This window comes from Macrobrachium rosenbergii, chromosome 32 (assembly GCF_040412425.1).
Source record: "Macrobrachium rosenbergii isolate ZJJX-2024 chromosome 32, ASM4041242v1, whole genome shotgun sequence".
NCBI classification, from domain to species: Eukaryota; Metazoa; Arthropoda; class Malacostraca; order Decapoda; family Palaemonidae; genus Macrobrachium; species Macrobrachium rosenbergii.
The window spans coordinates 13,675,275-13,693,549 of record NC_089772.1 but is presented as its reverse complement, the minus strand read 5'-3'; the positions used below and the strand labels follow the sequence as shown (position 1 = coordinate 13,693,549).

At 40.2% G+C, this 18,275-nt stretch overlaps 1 protein-coding gene across 24 annotated transcripts in view; it reads right to left on the bottom strand.

Moving 5' to 3' along the window:
• Window positions 1-18,275, bottom strand: part of LOC136855727 (tight junction protein ZO-1-like) — a 409,885-nt gene that overhangs the window by 365,007 nt on the left and 26,603 nt on the right. For 2 of the 24 annotated variants that reach the window (XM_067133087.1, XM_067133091.1), the window contains exon 1: window positions 9,251-9,334. The exons of 20 other annotated variants lie outside the window; for them this stretch is intronic. The gene's annotated coding sequence lies outside the window, so the exon portion shown is untranslated. Of the gene's footprint in view, window positions 1-8,912; window positions 9,335-15,615; window positions 15,659-18,275 lie in introns of those variants that run through there. 2 more of the 24 variants (XM_067133088.1, XM_067133092.1) reach the window with 2 other exon arrangements.

The window sequence follows — 18,275 nt, the reverse complement described above, 5'->3', positions numbered from 1 at the left end:
TCCGCAGTATTGCCTTAAGAAAAATACAAGCAACGGGATTCTAGAACTAACACTGCCAAAAACAGGAACGGAAACCTGATAAGTGGCGAGTCATCGCTGAAGACGATGCCATTATGGAATCAGAATCACGGTTAAGAAAAATCTACTTGTGATATTTCCAGACCATTTAATACCAGTCACAAGTATACCTTGGGAGCCAAACACGGAGTAATTCAAAGGATTTTGGCGACAGAAATGCATGCGTGGTTAGAGTTCGGCACTGTCAAAAATGTACGTGAACCTAACACCACGATTCGAACGCAAATCGGTAGTGCTCTATAAATCTTTAGGGATAGGGCTGCTTGCTAACTCTAGGCATTTTTTTTTTTTTTTTTTTTTTTTTTTTTTTTTTTTTTGACCCTAACGGACGCTGGTGTCAATCCCCAAAAGGGCAGACGGGTACATTTTCCCTAGATGTAACTGAATACCGAGACCTTTCCCTGATAAAAGTGGGACGCCATATCTTAAAAACTAACCATAGAATTTTCTTGAAAATAATCTCATTATGTTTCCCACACCCAAATCACTCTGTGCTTAATAATAGTGAACTTCTAACTCAAACTGCGCAAATGAAAATGAGAGAAAAAAAAATCAAAAGAACTATGACCCACTGAGACCAATAGCTTGCATTTCTAACCTCACAAAGTTTTCACACCTTACACCCAGCTATAGCTTTTAAAACCCTTTCCCTGAATTCACTTCCAGCATTTCAGATAACCAGTATATGAGGCTATCAGTCGAGAAACATGCCAAGCGCCATCCTGAGTCAAAGTATTTTTAAATTTAATTTATTGTAATTTAAAAAATGGCGCTTGGCATGTTTCTCGACTGAAAAGCTCATTATTATGTCTGCTGACGATTGCTCAATCACTGCTCGCTTTTCCTGATGGCGTTCCTCGGGGTTTCCCTGTCTCATTTTCTTTTTCCCCTTCCTCAGTTTAAGTTTTCACTCACAACAACATAATCAGAAGCCAGAGCATTTTCTACTTTCACTCCCAACCGAGCTATGGTTCACACTCGAATCTAGAATCGCTCATTCCTTTGCTGTCAACTCTGACCTTGAAGCAATATCGAAAGGAAAATACTGTGATTTAGCCTAGTTCAATGTTCCCAGACAGATTCTTTCCATATTCTTTTCTATTCTCATACATGATTCTTCTTTTGCTTGATGGTAACGAAATTCCTTTTTAGTTTTCCGTAAAGGAAAACTATTGAGATGGCTATTCGTCTGTCCGTCCGCACTTTTTCTGTCCGCCCTCAGATCTTAAAAATTACTGAGGCTAGAGGGCTGTAAATTGGGATGTTGATCATCCACCTTCCAATCATCAAACATACCAAATTGCAGCCCTCTAGCCTCAGTAGTTTTTATTTGATTCAAGGTTAAATTTAGCCAAAATCTGGCAACGTTACAGGCCAGGCCACCATCGGGCCGTGGTTAAAGTTCATGGGCCGCGGCTCATACAGACTTATACCAAGACCACCGAACGATGGACCTACTTTCGGTGGCCTTGATTACACGCTGTAGCCGTTGTACAGAAAACTCGATTGCGCCGAAGAAACTTCGGCGCATTTTTTACTCGTTACTATTCAAGTATGCTGGCGGCTTAAAATACTTGAAACGTTTTGGAAAGACAAATTAATTGGGTTTTCCTTCGTTGTCTTAAGACAAGAAAGCTTTACATAATCTAGTTCTAATCTTCCAGAGTACGGAATATCAATTTCATATCTGAGATACTCATTCACTCAAGGACCTTTTCTCTGCTGCACTGATTTTCGCTTCCTCCCATCTGAAGGGAATATTCGTGCAAAACTTTAGCTGGGCTGATGGAGAAGGTCCTTCCTGACTCCCTCCTCCCCGTCGACCGTGCATCACCTGCCAAATCACCTCATTCCATAAGTTACTCTGAGGAGATCAGCAACCCGGCATTACTGGTTCCAGTGGGGTTGCTTATCTTTGCCCTCCTACCCTCCAGAGTTATGGAAACCATTTCCTACTTCTCTTTGCCACTTTTCAAAAGAGAGGATAATTTCTTCGTTTTCCTGCGTTTCATGCAGGCCACGCCCTTAAGCAGGAAATAAAATCAAATTAAAAGAATGAATAAATTAATAAATATGGTAGATAAAAAGAAAATATCTCCAACATCAAAAAACAGATGTCTTCGGCTAATTTCCAGAAATAGTACGGATGCATGGTTGAATCACTCTTCAACAGTTACAAATTCTGATATAGTTTATCTCACGCGCATGAATCTTGACTCTTCCAGAGGAAATGTAATCAAGCAACTCAAGTCAAAAGTAAACGACAGAAAGCAAAAATCCACAAAGACACTACCGAGACCAAAAAAAAATAAATAGTTATTCGCGCGTGCCGGCCATAACATGCTGTACACTTAAAACCCCAGTTTTTTTTTTTTTTTTTTTTGAGAGAGAGAAAGAGACAGGGAGACCACTACCACAAAACCACGATAACAATAATAATCACCTGGTGCTGGAAACTGAGCACGCGCGAGCTATTCCCCCCCCCCTCCCCCTGGGAAACCCCCTCCCTTCCTTCCTCTCCCCTCTCCCACCACATCCTGGAAACAACCCGGTGCCTCCCCAGCCCCCGGGGGAGGAAAAGAGTAAAATTATAGTAACGGTACTCGCTCCATCTTCCTAAGCTTCCGGTAAAGTTCGAAAACTTCGGCGAAGCCTCGTTATTTCTGCTACGAGCCCTATCGGAACGCAGCGAGTGGAGAAAGGCCCCTGGACAACAGCTTTTACATCAGCGAGAAATTAGTACAGACACTCATGGTACGAAAACGCACGCTGGAATATAGCAATTTTGGAATCTAACCACAGGCGATTGGAGAAACTTCGACTTTCTCTCTCTCTCTCTCTCTCTCTCTCTCTCTCTCTCTCTCTCTCTCTCTCTCTCTCTCTCTCTCCGTCGTCACTCATTCCTACGTAGAATATTTACATCTTTTCCACGTCTCCAATACAATGCAACTTGCACTGGAATGAAACTTGGCCAATCTACGCCTCGCTGGTAACGCGCAATTCAGCCCTAAAATGGGAAACTGCAGTATCTGCAAAATTTTCGAATTTGAGATATGCCACCTACTGGGCTCGTGAAACACTAATTCGCAAGTTACTGCAGTTTCAGAATGATTCTTCAATGCTTTCCACGAGTATTTAGGGGTTCCATTTGCAGTATCTGCAAAATTTTTCCACATAATGAATGGAATTGAATAGGGAATTTGGTTCAAAGGCCAAGCACTGGAGGCTATGAGGTCATTCAGTGCTGGAAAGGCAACTGACATAGGTTAGGTTTGACAGATGTAACAGGAGGAAAACCTCAAAGCAATTGCACTTTGAAATAACTGTTAGGAGAGGGTGGATAGCAAGATGGAAGAAAGATAATATGAATAGAGGTAAGGGGTTGCAGCTAGGAGCCGAGGGGACGCTGCAAAGAACCTTTAGTAATGCCTACAGTGCACCCCGTGAGATGCACTGACGGCACTACCCACCTACGGGGCCTCTTAATGAAAGATGAAAGCTTTAACATATCTACTGCGGCCGATGCCTGTAACGGTTCCCTTGACCAAATGGGGGAGCTCGCCTGTCACGCATCAATCGCCCTCTCTATCCACCACCCGTCACCAAAAGAAATAGAAGACATAAATAAAAGAACAAAACATGAAGATAGTACGTCATTACCGAGATGACGACTCGCAACAGCTCACCATCACACTGGCAGAGTCAACTGCCGTCCCCAAGAATGCCTCGGGGGGGAAGCCAAATCAAGCAGGCTAAGAGAACCTCCAGCTGGGAACGCATTTATCAATAAACAGTCCCTACCTACTTCTTAGGAATGATTCTCTGTGAATGCTAATAAATATATAAGTTCATCCGAAGCAGGCTTTGGTTCCAGATAAAAGGCCAACTTGCATTCTTTAATTCCTAAAAGACAAGTGTTCAGCTTTAGGACGTTTCCCTAAGCAGATTTAATCATTGTTACACCAACACGACTCATGACTGAATAACTACTCCCGCCATGAAGGTTGTGTATCTTCAGTTAGTCTGTGCGTTTGTTTGTTAGCAGGATTACAGCGAGAGAGAGAGAGAGAGAGAGAGAGAGAGAGAGAGAGAGAGAGAGAGAGAGAGAGAGAGAGAGAATCGATGTACAAACGCGGCCTCCCTGACTCAGTCTCTACAGACCTACAGTGTCCGGATTCCCAAAGCCCCAAATTTCCCCTCCCTCGGATATTGGCAAACCGTGGCACCCGCCTTCCTTCCTTCCTAGGCCTGGGTCAGACTTCCCCTTTGATCACTAAGGCACACCACCACAGTATAAGCTCTAGGGTGTCTCTGACTTCGCCGAGGTTTCGAGGGAGCCCCTCTTATTTCAATTTGGCATAACAGACGATGGACTCTCAAAAGTGAAGCAGAGAGAGAGATATCTTCCTTTATGCCTAAGGCATGTTTGACTTATCTGTCACGGTTTTAGATTTCTGAAATCAACGCCAGTTCAGATCAAATGAAAGAAATGTTCTTTCTAGTAAAACATCCAAAACCATTTGTTTCCCACGTGGAAAGTGTCAGCTTCCAGAGTGCAATCGCACGGAAATGAAAACTATGAAATTTCCGGGAAACTGAACGAATTCTGGATTTCAAGACACAGCGACAGAGAAAGCTTTTGAAATGCACCGCCACTGGTTTCTGACTTTCGTCCTTTCTGTTCTAATTCCATCTCACAGATTGTTGGGCTCCTCGCAATGATGTGTTTTCTTATAACTAATGGGTCTTTCATCTAGAATACTGATTAACTGGTCATTCGGAAGCAGCTGTCAACTTAACAAGACAGCTAATCACGTCGATAATTGGGTGGATCTAGCCAATCGCGTCTACAGTTGGGTGGATCTAGCCAATCACGTCTACAGTTGGGTGGATCTAGCCAATCACGTCTGCAGTTGGGTGGATCTAGCCAATCACGTCTGCAGTTGGGTGGATCTAGCCAATCACGTCTGCAGTTGGGTGGATCTAGCCAATCACGTCTACAGTTGGGTGGATCTAGCCAATCACGTCTACAGTTGGGTGGATCTAGCCAATCACATCTACAGCTGGGTGGCTCTAACCAATCACGTCTACAGTTAGATGGATCTAACCATTCACGTCTACAGTTAGTTGGATCTAACCAATCACGTCTATAGTTGGATGGATCTAGCCAATCACATCTATAGTTGAGTGGCCACAACCAATCACGCCTACAGTTGGGTGGATCTAGCCAATCACGTCTATAGTTGGGTGGATCCAGCCAATCACGTTTATAGTTGGGTGGGTCTAGCCAATCACTTCTATGGATCTAGCCAATCTCGTCTATAGTTGGGTGGATCTACCCAGTCACATCTGTATTTGGTTGGATCTAGTCAATCACGCCTGTAGTTGGGTGGATCTAGCCAATCACGTCTATAGTTGGGTAGATCTAGCCAATCACGTCTATAGTTGGGTAGATCTAGCCAATCACGTCTATAGTTGGGTAGATCTAGCCAATCACGTCTATAGTTGGGTGGATCTAGCCAATCACGTCTATAGTTGGGTGGATCTAATGCTCCGTTTTCTTTGACACTTCTTGACTTTCCATTCCCCTTTATTATTTCTAAGAATCTGTTCAATGATAACAATAATTACACACACCTGATAACTTCAAGTGTGAATTTTCATCTATCTCAGTCAAATGCTTGATGATGGTGTGGAATTTTTTGCTTCTCTCCAGAGTACAAGCACTACACGCATCTCCGATGTTTGCTACTAAAAACTATATAAAAAAAATAGTTAGATACTCAACGGTACATAATTAATTAAAGTCTTCAGTCTCATAATGTCACAGCAAATAAGGTAAAAAAAAAAAAAGCAATCCTTTACGGACATCAAGTACTGAAATCATCATAGAATCCTGGAATAAATAATATAACCTCAGAGTACATATAATTGAACTGAATATACAATTTAGGCCAAAGGCCAAGCGCTGGGACCTACGAGACCATGCAGCGCTGAAACGGAAATTGACAGTAATAAGGTTTGAAAGGTGTAACAGGAGGAAAACCTCAAAGCAGAGGGTGGAAAGTCAGATGGAAGAAAGAATATGAGTGGAGGTACAGTAAAAGGAACGAAAGGGGTTGCAGCTAGGGGCCTAAGGAAGGAACGCTGCAAAGAACCTTAAGCAATGCCTACAACGCACTGCCAGAGGTGCACTGACGGCACTTCCCCCCAACGGGGAGAACCCTGGAGTAGATAATGTAACTTCAGAGTACATAAATATAAGAGCGGAATAAAAAGGGCGGGGGGCGGGCATGCAGGCAATCGCCCCAATGAAAGCTTTCCCCTAATGAGCCAGCAGTTGCCATAACTGCCCAATCAAACGTTGCCACGAGTGATTCGGAGGTCCCCGAGTGATTCGGAGGTCCCCCAGTGATTCGGAGGTCCCCCAGTGATTCGGAGGTCCCCGAGTGATTCGGGGATCCCCGAGTGATTCGGGGATCGGACACGGAACTAATCACGACCGCATCGATATTTCAGAGCCTACGATTTCAAGGTGTTCACGTGTTCTGCATCCCGAGGGATGTGTCACGCAGATCTGTCACGGAGAAGCGTTCAATTACTCGAGTTGCTAAGTTTTGGTTCGCCCTGTATATTCAGTACATTTATTTGCGTGCTGAATATACAGGGTGAACCAAAACTAGGCGGACGGTAGGCGATAACGTTTACTTTGAGATTACATATTACATTATGGGTTATCTGAGAAGAAAAAATATCAAAATCTAAATAAATTTAGTTATAAAATTTAATGCAATGTAACACAAACGCTACAGTTACAATAAAAAGCATCCTTGTGGTATAACCGTAACACAAACTCTACGCCACCTACTGCCCACCTGCTTTTGGTTCACCCTGTATAATCTTCCATCAGTTACTGAAAATACTTTATAATAATAACCCCATCTCTGGATATAAAATACTCAGCATTGATATTGGAAGAATGAATTGAATATAGAATTTAGTATAGAATTTAGCTCAAAGGCCAAGCACTGGGACCTATGAGGTCATTCACAGCTGAAACGGAAATTGACAGTCAAAGGTTTCAAAGGTGTAACAGGAGGAAAACCTCGCAGTAGCACTGTGAATCAATTATCAGGAGAGGGTGGAAAGGAAGATGGAAGAAAGAGAATATGAAAGGAGGTACAGAAAATGGAACGAAAGGGGTTGCAGCGAGGGGCCTAAGGAAGGCACGCTGCAAAGAACCTTGAGTAATGCCTACAGTGCACCGCATGAGGTGCACTACCGGCACTAAACCCCCCCGCCCCTAACGGGGTCGAGGCGTTTGCTCTTTCTGGAGTTCGGGGGCGTGACATTGGGTGTGGGATCGCAACATAGATTCTCCTGGGAAAATCTTGCTGATAATGCTGCTGGGTGAAGGTACATGGCTACGCAAATTGAACAGCAGCGACACTGCTGTTCCCTTAAACTGAACAGCAACGCCACTGCTGTTCCTTTAAACCGAACAGCAGCGACACTGCCGTTCCCTTAAACTGAACTAGTCAATTTTAAACAAGATTTTTAGCACAGTTATATGCATTTTTTATCAAACAGTGCTTTATCACTTCACAATGGTCAAGAACACTGAATATATATACATACACACACACACACACATATATATATATATATATATATATATATATATATATATATATATATATATATATATATATATATATATATATATATAAAACTGCCAAGTTAAAGGTAACATCAAATACTATCGGACACACATAATCTTAGCACAATGCTTGCAATCTCAGCACACTGCTCGCAATCTCAGCACACTGCTTGTAACCTTATAGCACGCTTCTTGTATAAATCTTAGCACACCGCTCACAAGCTCCAATTAATCACGAACCAGGCGCAGTTCGTACGACTCAAGAAAACGAACGAAAGTGACGACGATTGCACCACCAACACGCACCACTACTAAACTCCACACATGCCAAAAATAACTGGAGCGCTAAAACAAAGGAGGATGCATTTTTATCCAGTAAATGTAACAAGTGCTCCCGGTACTTTTGCGGCTTCTCCGTTGCTCCCGTGTGAATTGACTGCGAAAGTGAGGGACGAGGTTTCCTGAACTGGATATAGGATTTAGACCAAACGCCAAGCGCTGGGACCTATGAGGTCATTTATTGCTGAAAGACCTATAGCTCTAGATACGATCGCCCAGCAGAGCGAGTATTTCTAAAATCGACACTTCTACAACGAAAAGTTCGTCGTGAGTCGCTTGATTGACTCGTCGTGACTACCCGAGCGCACTGGATCGCTTCCAGCCATAAACCAACGGAGATATTATTTCTTGTACTGTACTTACTGCTTACCCAACTACAGCAATAGCTCCCGGTAAAACGCAAAGTACAAATATGTAAAACGTGTCAAATTCAATAATCAGAACAGTAAAGTATGGAATATATATATATATATATATATATATATATATATATATATATATATATATATATATATATATATATATATATATATATATACATACATACATACATACATATATATAAATAAATATAAACACAATATATATATATATATATATATATATATATATATATATATATATATATATATATATATATATATATATATATATATATATATATATATATATATATATAACCTATAATCTCAGTAAACCTGAAAATAAATAAAACCATTCTTGTACTTTTTAAGTGCATGCCATCATATAAACATGGTTTTTTCTCACACGGGATGGAGGTAAATTTTCACAAAAAGGGCGACAGGATACAATTTTTATCAACTATAATACACACATAAACACTTCACTACATTTCACCGCGCGCGGTTACACTCGACTGAAAGATATCAAAATTGGAGACTCCAGTCTAATCATTTGAATTAGAGGCACATTCACTTCACAACTTTTAGAGGTCAAATTCGGTGCGTATTTCCTGTTAAAATTCACTCGTTTTGAAATTTTGCCTGACAAGCCATTTGCTTTTCTCTCTTTTTTTTTGAAAAGTCGATTTTTCCACAGTTCATGAGATCGCATTGAGTCTTTAACCAATAATAATCTTTCTTTTCTCTTTTTCGACGCTAGGAGACACCTGTGTTCCTATAATAAAAGTCAACTTAACACCAGAGCAAACACCATGTGAGTGGAAGAGATCGGAAAACTCCGAGGGTGTCAACACACCTCCCTGCGGTGTGCCGGCAGACGACAGCAAACTAGTACAACAGCTCAACGCAGCAACACAAACTTGCGCACGCACGCACGCTCACGATGTACACATTCTAATCATTATCCACACGCCGATGCACACACACACACACACACACACAGGACGCAGAACATACACCGGGGAGTCTCACCTTACACAAAAACGCCATGGTGATACTGTGTAACCTGTTGCCTTTGCTGCAAATAAGGGGGAGGCTATGCGGATAATGTGACAGGGGGCTAAACATGAGGCCGATGTGTATAGCGAAAGAAACGCCCCACGTCTCTCTCTCTCTCTCTCTCTCTCTCTCTCTCTCTCTCTCTCTCTCTCAATTTAAAACCATGTTATATCTTTTAGCAGCAAAATACAGGCCGCCCCCAATCTCTCATCAATTCAAAATCTTATTAAATCTTACACCACCATAAATCTCTCTCTCTCTCTCTCTCTCTCTCTCTCTCTCTCTCATCAATTTAAAACCATGTTATATCTTTTAGCAGCAAAATACCGCCCCCCCTTCTCTCTCTCTCTCATCAACTTAAAACCTTATTAAATCTTATACCAACAAAAATCTCTCTCTCTCTCTCTCTCTCTCTCTCTCTCTCTCTCTCTCTCTCTCTCTCTCTCTCTCTCTCTCTCTCTCTCTCTCTCTTACTGTTTGATGTATTTTCACGAAATTTTAGCAATGAATCTCAAAGCATATTATACTATATACGAGAGAGAGAGAGAGAGAGAGAGAGAGAGAGAGAGAGAGAGAGAGAAAGTGTGTCTTATTGTAACAACAGATAAAAAAAAATATGCAAAAGGTAATTGATAGCTACCTTAAACTGATTCAACAACAAAGACTGGTCCTAAACTCATAAAAAAATAAAAAAATTGCAAGCATATTCTTTAATGGCGAAGAGAGGCGTGGGCCCACTTGTCCAAATAAAACACGGTCATTCTTCAGCCATAATAATGAAAAATTCCACATTCCGGAGGCGAGTGATTTGAAGGCGTCCTTCAACTTAAGACAGAAGAAGGAATGGGGAAAGAGTGTACCCATGCGGGACCCCTTCGACATGGGAACATCAACTACAATGGAAGTACGACGACTGTATTCACTGAAAGTAAAAGCACAAGGCGCAGATTTGCAACCTTGGTTAAATCTTTCCAAAAGCTTATAATTACGTTAATAGGAATGACAGAAGAATCCACAAATTTATGGCAAATGATGACGAAGTAGAAAATAGGGTTCATATACTTGGAAATGCATTTTAATTTCCTACACACTAGATGATATGCAAGCATGCGCGCACATACACACGCACACACAAACACACACATTATATATATATATATATATATATATATATATATATATATATATATATATATATATATATATATATATATATATATCTACAGTTAATCACAAGTATTGCAGTATATCTATACAGTATCAATTCCCAGCGACTGATGTTATTAGACATAAAACTCTGAACTGCAAAGTAAGCTATAATACACGCGCAATGAAACGACAATGAAACTGCCCCAAAGCCGAAATAAAAACAAAACGAAAAAAAAAAAACAACAAACAAGAACTAGTAAGACATAGATACCAAGAGACCCCTTCGACGACTCAAGGACCAACTTATAAACAACAACAATAATAATAATAATGGCAGAACACTTTAGAACTTCTGAAGCGACGCTGACAAACGCTGATCATCTATGGAGTGGCCACTGCGCTAAAATAAACAGTTCACCTATCACGGACTCGTGTAGCCCAGTTTGAAGTTCCACCTTTGACACCACCGAAATTTTCGAGGTCAGGGTCCGGAGAGAAAATCCTTATCGTTCTTTATCATCCATAACGAATTAATCACAAAAACCCCTTGAATGGAATACAGAGTTTAGGCCAAAGGCCAAGTGCTGGGACGTATGAGGTCAGTCAGCGCTGGTAGGTAGGTTTGAAAGGTGTCACAGGAGGAAAACCTCGCAGTTGCACTATGAAATAACTGTTACGAAGAGAGTTAATATGAACGGAGGCACGGTAAAAGGATCTACAAGGGTTGCAGCTAGGGTCCTAAGGAAGGCAAGCTCCAAAGAACCTTAAGTAATGCCTACGGTGCGCCGCATGAGGTGCCCTGAAGGCACTAACCCCCGTACGGGGCATATGCTTTATGTAACAACTCACTATTGCGAACACTATCAAATCTATGCAAAATTTCCTTGCTGGATACGGATCAGTACAAAGAAATAATGCCGGTACTAAAATATTTTTTTATCTGTTGCCAAATTCTTGAAAACTATTGGCTGATAAGCAAGATGAGCATATACTTTTTAAATTAGCATTTATTATACTTTTCAAAAAATCATTGCTAGTATTATTATTATTATTATTATTATTATTATTATTATTATTATTATTATTATTGTTATTTTATACTGTCCATCCCAAAAAAACATCTTTCTATAACCCTCTCAAGTGTTTCGAATGATTGAACATGTCACATTAAACTTCAAGCTTGTTCTAAACTATTATGCGTTCTACATCATCAATAAATTACGGCAACATTCATGAAGAATTAGATATACCTATAATATAATAATAATATAAAGCAGCATTAAGATTGAAAACTCCAAACAAACAAGTAAAAAATGCAACGAAGTTTCTTCGGCGCAATCGCGATTTCTGTACAGCCGCTACAGCGTATAATCAATACCACCGAAAATAGATCTATCTTTCGGTGGTCTCGGTATAATGCTGTATGAGCCGCGACCCATGAAACTTTAACCACGGCCCGGCAGTGGCGTATCCTATATCGTTGCCAGAAGCACGATTATGGCTAACTTTAACCTTAAATAAAATAAAAACTACTGAGGATAGAGGGCTGCAATTTGGTATGTTTGATGATTAGAGGGTGGATGATCTGCATACCAATTTGCAGCCCTCTAGCCTCGGCAGATTTTAAGATCTGAGGGCGGACAGAAAAAGTGCGGACGGACAGACAAAGCCGGCACAATAGTTTTCTTTTACAGAAGACTAAAACAGAACTTTTATATACCGTTGCAAACAACTGTTTCATTTAAAACAGATTCCTTAAAAAAAAAAAAAAGGCGTTATTTTAACCAACACTTCTCTATACCCACATTTGTGTTCTCGCCGTAGAGGGGTAGCGCCAGCAGTGCACCTCATGCGGTGCACTGTAGGCATTACTTAAAGTTCTTTGCAGCGTGCCTTCCTTAGGCCCCTAGCTGCAACGCCTTTCATTCCTTTTACTGTACCTCCTTTCATATTTTTCTTCCATCTTACTTTCTACCCTCTCCTGACAATTGAATCATAGTGGAAATGCGAGGTTTTCCTCCTGTTATAAACTGACCACCAAATGTTGTCCTAATTGCTGTCAATTTCCGTTACAGCCCTGACTGACCTCATTGGTCCCAGTGCTTGGCCTTTGGCCTAAATTCTAAATCCAATTCAATTCACACTTGCGTTCTCCTTCCTTCACCCCCCCCTAATAAACAAAAGCAAAAATAAAAATCCCAGCCTTCACTCTGCTCCTCCACCAAACTCACTGGTGCTTGAGACAGAGCACGCTGTACCCTTTACAGACGACACAGAATCCTTAATAATCCCTGAATGAACTGGTGAGGCAAGATGTATTTATAATAAGAGTCCAAGTTTACCAAAGGTTTTCCCACTTGACCCTCTGCACGAACCCTAAATAGACCATGGCCTTATCCGGGACGCCGCGTTTTATATATAACCGATTTCCTTTCGGGCCATTCACACGTTTTTGTATCTATTTCTTTTATGCGCCATCTTCTCTCAAGTTCCCCTTTTACCCTACAAAGGATAACCCATGGGAAATTGCGAAGGAGAAGGGTGGAAACTGAGCCATACACACACACACACACAATCCAACCCCTACAAAAGAGAGCGAAATATCCGCCACCTTTCACCGACTCTGCGATGAAAAAATCAAGTGGCGTCTATATATGGATTCCTTACAATTATCAGAACCTAACTGAATCTTCAAACAATACGTTAAAGAACACCGCGAACCCCAGAATGGAGACCCAAATTAAGACAGTCCTGCGCACGTATAAGATGTCTGAGTGTAATGTTTATTTGTGGGCGACGAAAGAGAAAAAAAGAAAAAATAAACAGCTCTTAGAAGACGCAAGTGTCACATACGGTGTCACAGATCCGTGGGACGCGAATCAGACCGCACTCGAGTTGGAGAGGCCTGTGCAAATGCGCAGTTACACACGTCCCGGTTTATCTCGCCCGTCTTGATGATGAAAATGTCCAACATTTCATTAATTATGGTTTAAAATGACGTCAATGCGCACTGGAATTACAAGGAAGATGTGAGTGACATCACAACGGGGCTTCCCTGACTGCAAGAATTTCATAATAGCGATTGGATAAGCGGAACAGTTTCAGTATCTTTTGCGTCTGCTAACAAGAGCGACATTACAGCATCTCATTGCCCTTCGTTGGGTGAAGAGTCCGAAAATCAACAAATCAACATGAGGACCCCTCATCTTTTTCATACTTCACCGCACTCGCAAACCGCCTAGAGGCATAGGCTCAGGCTGGCATAGGCCAGCTTAATCTAAACTGACCACCAAATGTTGTCCTTGGAGCCGAAGGCACGCTGCAAAGAACCGTAAGTAATGCAAGGAACCTTAAGTAATGCCTACAGTGCACCGCATGAGGTGCAGTGACGGCACTAACCCGCTACGGCGAAGCGTACTTAATGGAACGTTTACATCTGGTACCCAGTGACTCCGTCTATCCGCTACAAACTCGTCATTTCAATTTAGTACAGAACAAGGATCATTAATCAGAGCACGTGTAATCACCCGTTAAAACATTTATGGGTTAGATGCGCCTTGCAACATAAGGAGGCACACTGGGGGACGATTTAGTACAGGGATTTCTCAGTGGGTTCAATGACCTCTCTCGAAGCTGACTGCTATGAAAATTTCCTGAGGAGACGAGAGAGACACGGACGGTGTTCCACAACTATCTCTCTCATGACTCTCAAGAAGGTTAACTAAGAACGTCAAAAGTAACCTAAGAAAAACGACAAACGTCTTTCTTAGGTCAAATGTAACCTCGGAAAAACGACAGGGTTATGCGACCTTGTAATGGAGCTGAGGCGAGAGAAAAAGGAAGTCAAGACTATATTAAGATGCGTCGTGAGATGAAACCCTTCCTAGCTGTCATTAAAACATTCCAGGGGAAACTACTGGCTATACACACACACACACACACACACACACACATACATACATATATATATATATATATATATATATATATATATATATATATATATATATATATATATATATATATATATATATATATATAAACTGTACAAGGCCAGCCCACTGAATGAAGACTTTTTCAAGAGATGTTCGGAGGTGTACACAAACCCGGGAAATCGAGATCATCTAGGGTAGATACTCGGCGAAAACGGACAATCCTGATTACCTTGACATTTTAAATAAACCCTCGACCCCAATAAATCATGATAACACTTAAAAAGACGATACAATACTTAAACAAGTAAAAAATGCGCCGAAGTATAATCAAGGCCACCGAAATTAGATCTATCTTCCGGTGGTCTCGGTATAATGCTGTATGAGCCGCGACCCATGAATCTTTAACCACATCCGGGTGGTGGCCTGTCCTGTAAAGTTGCCAGATGCACGATTATGGCTAACTTTAACCTTACATGCAATAAAAACTACTGAGGCTAGAGGGCTGCAATTTGGTATGCCTGATGACCGGAGGGTGGATGGTCAACGTACCAATTTGCAGCCCTCTAGCCTCAGTAGTTTTTAAGATTTGAGGGCGGACAGAAAAAAGTGCGTACGGACAAACAAAGCCAGCACATTAGTTGTCTTTCACAGAAAACTTAAAGGCAAAAGCGTTGATGCACAAAAAAAAATACTACTTCAGAACTAGTGAACACAGTTCGACATTCTGCGGTTTTGCGTACAGGGGATTACAATAATTACCCCATGAACTGACAAATACCTTCCCATCACTAGTCTTGTTTGTCCTTGCACTTCGAATCACGAGTCTGCATCATTTCTGATACAGTCTTATCGTCCGATCAACAATAATGGTGGCTATAATCGGTGGTTATAACATCACAAAGTTTCTCCGATTCTGTTAAAATAACAAGTTTCTCACTTTCCCTCACGTGGCCAAACCAGATTTGGCCTGATGCTGACCTTTTCTGCTCCCAGTCGCATAATCCATCCCCGATAACAATGCCACAACACTTACTCGAAAAATAAAAACTCCTCTACACTCCTACAACTCCCTGAACTGTCCGCCTGAGCTTCAGAAGAATGTGCACCTCACGTAATGGACTAACTGGCTACTGCGTGCATAACATTCCTGGAATATTAAGTGCCTTGCCGTTATTTTTGGAATACGGAGCAGTCATGAGACCTAGTCTACTACGTAACTTTGCAGGCCAAGTTTTGCACTTTTCGAAAGTGCTTCCAAACCACAGGAATATCCGGGTGTGAAAATTCAAAGGGTTAAAATCGCCCCCTCACAGGTGGTACATAAATCCCCCTCCCTCACAGGTGGTACATAAAATCCCCCCCTCACAGGTGGTACACAAATCAACCCTCACAGGTGGTACATAAATCGCCCTCACAGGTGGCACATAACTACTCATAAAATAATTCAACACTAACACCAGCTGTTAGGCTTCAGTAGTCATAACTCTCTCTCTCTCTCTCTCTCTCTCTCTCTCTCTCTCTCTCTCTCTCTCTCTCTCTCTCTCTCTCATTTTTATTTTGCAGTTTTATTCACCAAGCGTTTTTGCTTGGAAGTAAGCCTCTTACAGTAAAGCCAAGTGTTTACAAATACCTAAAAGATACAAATGCACTTTCCCGAACTCTTATGACGTAACTGATCAGTCTGTGCTCAAATCATGCATGACCTACAGATTAGGTACGCATCCGCGCCGAGTATCACCAGAGCAGAAAAAATCAGTCTTTATATATTTCTCTTTCTATTGAATCAGTCTTTATATTTTTTCTCTTTTTTAAATCAGTCTTTATATATTTCTCTTCCTGAATCTGTCTTTATATATTTCTCTTTTTATTGAATCAGTCTTTCTAATATTTCTCTTCTTTAATTTGTCTTTATATATTTCTCTTCTTGAGTCAGTCTTTATATATTTCTCTTCTTGAATCAGTCTTTATTTCTCTTTTTAAATCAGTCTTTATATATTTCTCTTCTTGAATCTGTCTTTATATATTTCTATTTTTAAATCAGTCTTTATATATTTCTCATCTTGAATGTTTTTATATATTTCTCTTTTTAAATCAGTCTTTATATATATTTCTCTTCATGAATCTGTCTTTATATATTTCTCTTTTTAAATCAGTCTTTATGTATTTCGCTTCTTGAGTCAGTCTTTATATATTTCTCTTTTCATTGAATATAGTCTTTATATATTTCTCTTTTTGAATCAGTTTTTATATATTTCTCCTTTTACTGATTCACTCTTTATATATTTCTCTTCTTGAATCTGTCTTTATATATTTCTCTTTTTAAATCAGTCTTTATATATTTCTCTTCTTGAATCTGTCTTTATATATTTCTCTTTTTATTTTAGTATTCTCTTTTTATTTTCGTATTCTATATCTTTTTTTGGTGCAACAATCCAAAGGATCATTGCTGTACACACTAGTGGACCCAGGGGGCGGCGGCCCCTGGGCATGTACCCCCCCCATGAAAAAATAATGACAAAATAATAATATTGAAAATGTTGATAACAACATAAATGAGAAATATAAAAATGGGGAAAATCTATTTTAGAAATATATATATATATATATATATATATATATATATATATATATATATATATATATATATATATATATATATATATATATATATATATATATATATATATATATAATGCTGGAAGGTTGGGGCATCTGGAACGCCGAAGATTTACCAGGAATAGAACACCAAACAGCCATCGTAACATCCTATAAATTTATTTGGCCAAATTTTCGAGACTACATGTCTCATCATCAGGGCTGTAAAATACATCGAACAAAAACTAAGAATCGACTCGGTTAAAAAACTAACAAAAACCTAAAACATGGAACTTCATCTAGAACAAACACTAAAGAAACATTAAAGCACAATGAAAGACTTAATATTTTAAAAAACGTAAATAAAAAATAATATATGTATGTATATAATATCAGGACGTTTAGTACCTAACTCTATGGGAGCTAAGAGCTGAGTGCTATTCACAGTTCTCAGGACGACGACGCCAACTTGAGATATATATAAAACAGTGCAGGAGATCTGGCTGTTTAAGAAAGGAACAAGCTGCTTAATAGTTAAAGATGTATGTATGTATGTATGTATGTATGTATGTATGTATGTATGTATGTATGTATGTATGTATGTATGTATGTATATATGTATGTATGTATGTATGTATGTATGTATAATATGAAAATTGGGTGGCCACAGCCATGAAATTTTTCTGGATCCGCTAGTGGCCATAAACATTTCTCCGACAATGTTCCTTAACGTATTTTGAGCATTTAAAGGAAAATACTTTAAAAAAAAAACTCGAGAATTCCGTCACCGGAATGAAAATCGCGCTCTGGGCGACAACCCAAGGTTAAATAGGAAAACCACCTAAAATCTAATCAAGAGAACGTCCTGTTCTATCCTCTAACTTCATATTTGTTCTTCCTCGCAATCTCGCGCCCTCACAGAGCGTAATATATATAAGTATTCTAACCTTATTACAACCTGAAGCGAGTTCCTATTGGAAATCAATAAGGCAGCCGACCTGACCCCTCGCCTCCATATTTAACAGGCAAAATAAGTAAACATAATTAAAGGTAAAGTAAATAAAGGAATTCTTCTCTGATCTCCACAGCTTCATCGAA